This window comes from Anopheles arabiensis, chromosome 2 (assembly GCF_016920715.1).
Source record: "Anopheles arabiensis isolate DONGOLA chromosome 2, AaraD3, whole genome shotgun sequence".
NCBI classification, from domain to species: domain Eukaryota; kingdom Metazoa; phylum Arthropoda; class Insecta; order Diptera; family Culicidae; genus Anopheles; species Anopheles arabiensis.
In genome coordinates, this window is record NC_053517.1 from 66906359 (window position 1) to 66908704 (window position 2346).

The 2346-nt window shown below is 39.0% G+C and overlaps 1 long non-coding RNA gene across 2 annotated transcripts; it reads right to left on the reverse strand.

The window, feature by feature from the left end:
- Window positions 1-703: 703 nt before the first annotated feature.
- On the reverse strand, window positions 704-1973 carry LOC120895196. 2 transcript variants are annotated; one of them, XR_005738298.1, is made up of 3 exons: window positions 1355-1973; window positions 958-1252; window positions 704-895 (listed from the first exon to the last, which is right to left on the reverse strand). It is a non-coding gene; the product is annotated as an uncharacterized LOC120895196 (long non-coding RNA). The 2 variants fall into 2 exon arrangements; XR_005738297.1 differs by having other exon boundaries at window positions 953-1252; window positions 1355-1971.
- Between the last annotated feature and the right edge of the window lie 373 nt (window positions 1974-2346).

Consider the following 2346-nt stretch of genomic DNA (forward strand, 5'->3'; position numbering starts at 1 on the left):
AATCCTTTAACAATGACAGAACAAGAAGAAGATGGATTGCAATACATTATGGGTTACCTCGCAAAAAAATTTAACGAAAAGTATTTAACGAAAATAATGAGGAAAGCCCACTGAAACTAGCAGCCGAAAAACGATTTAAAATGAACCTAATGATGAGTGATGGCTAACCAGAAGCCTCAACCGTGACGGAGCAACTTATCCCGGATGGCAGCCAGCTTCTTTTTGTCTTCTTTTTTTTCTTTTTCTTTTTTTCTTTTTCTGTTCTTTTCTTTTTCTTTTCTTTTCTTACTATTTCTTTTCTAGATATAAGCGTGGAGGACGTACTAAGTATCAAGATGGGCGATCACACAAACGCCTAAAGGAAGATAAAAGGTACGCGGAGTGTTTTAGTGCGGTCGCATTGATCGTAAGCTAATCTGTAATACAGATGGGTTACGATCAATGAATCCCACACTACCCACGACATGGACGGCTGGTATGGAAGTCGTGGGTGCCTTTTGAAGGTTTCACTCCGCGATAACAAAAAAAAAAAAGACTAGAGCAACGATGAAGCTAAAAACTAATAACAATTAACCTTAAATTTCTCAACATATAAAAACTGTGCGACCAATTTTTCTACATGTTAAATATTATTCAATTAATCTATATACGTTCTTTAGTAACGCGTACATGTGCTTAAGCGTAGAATACATGAACTGTGATGTAAAATTTCCTTTTAAATGTTTTAAGAGATGATTAAACTGTTGATAGTGATATCGTTTCACTCACTAACTGTAGCTGTTCTATTTTTGCATTAAGTCGCACGAATAATGTTTATAAAATATGTTTGGTTCAGCTTGTAAGAGTAGTGTAATTCGCTTATACAGCCCTTTATCAGGATTGAGTAGTTCGGACCCTAAAAGACAAAATAAATTTAGTAAAATGAATACATTCGTAAAACCAAATATCATACCGTACGTCGAAAACATCACTCCCGGAATTATATATAACGCTAGCTCAAAAACTAAATCACGTTGGTTCCGTAATGTTTTTCTGGTTCTGGATGGATGGAATCTGGAAGCGCCAAATAATAGAATCATAACAAGTGATTTTGCTTCCGCCGTGTGTACGAGAATCATATACCACCATCCGACACGGAAACCACAACCAAATGACTACATATAATTAGGACGGGTGACCAAACTCACTGTTGGCGCGTTTATTCAATTTCATCGAATTGGGTTTGATATATACGGTCTAGTCTAGGAGGCACCTAAAATGTAGTATGAGATGATGTTTATATTATTATAGAATAACATATCACAAGGAACTGAGTTTATCAAATATCATATCACATATGACCACGTATCTTTACCACTTTCCAGATGATGAAATGAGCCACGAACATTAGATTGTAATAGTACAGACATTGCGCGATGAATAATTTATGTGATCACAAATCACTGCACAATGATTTTATCTTAAATTTATGGAAAATGTTAACTTAATTTCCTTCTTGTTGTTTCGCATCATTCAGATCGTAAACATTGGAAACTAGCGTCGCACACATACAATCACATCCCTTGTACATACACGCGGTAATCCAGACGTCACTTTTCTTAGCTGATTCTTCTTCCGCTTAGCTGTGAAAACGGGGTTAATATGTGACCTGGTATTTCAACAGACCTTGATGTTAACCATCTCTTTATTAGTATCGACGATGCCTTCGATCTCTTTCACACCACGCCGTCAAATCAACATGCTCTCCTCTTCTTTCAACCTAGCTCTGTCAGAGTCATACTCAGTTGGACAGAGCAAGAAAGCATATGGATAATCTTGCATGGGGGCTTGATGTGCCTTTTGTTTTGCTGTTGCTGGTTCACGAGAAATCTAAACCGGTGTTTTCGCTGAGCGTCCCTCGACAAGTTGTGATTTGGTTGATGATCTAATATGAACAAGTTTTATAACACGATAAGTAATCGAAGCACGCAATTTATGTGACGGAACAAATCAAAACAATAAGTAATGCGTTATGTATCTGTTTTAGCCAAACAAATTGATGAGTCAAGCCAGCAACCGCACAATAACGACAAATGTATACGGACCAACATCATTTATATCAGTGCCAGCGAATGGCATTGATCCGGTGGTATTGCCACCGTTGTCAGTGCCAGTATCATCCGGAGTGGCTTGTCCACCCGTTAAGCTGACTGCGCCACTGCCACCTCCGCGTCCTTCATCCGTTCACACAGTGGAATATGTTGATACTGTGGTGCTGCCGCCGTTGGTGCCACTATCATCCGGAGTGACTGGTCCATCCGTGAAGCCAGCAGCGTCGCTTCCACCACCGCGCCCTTCATCCTTTCA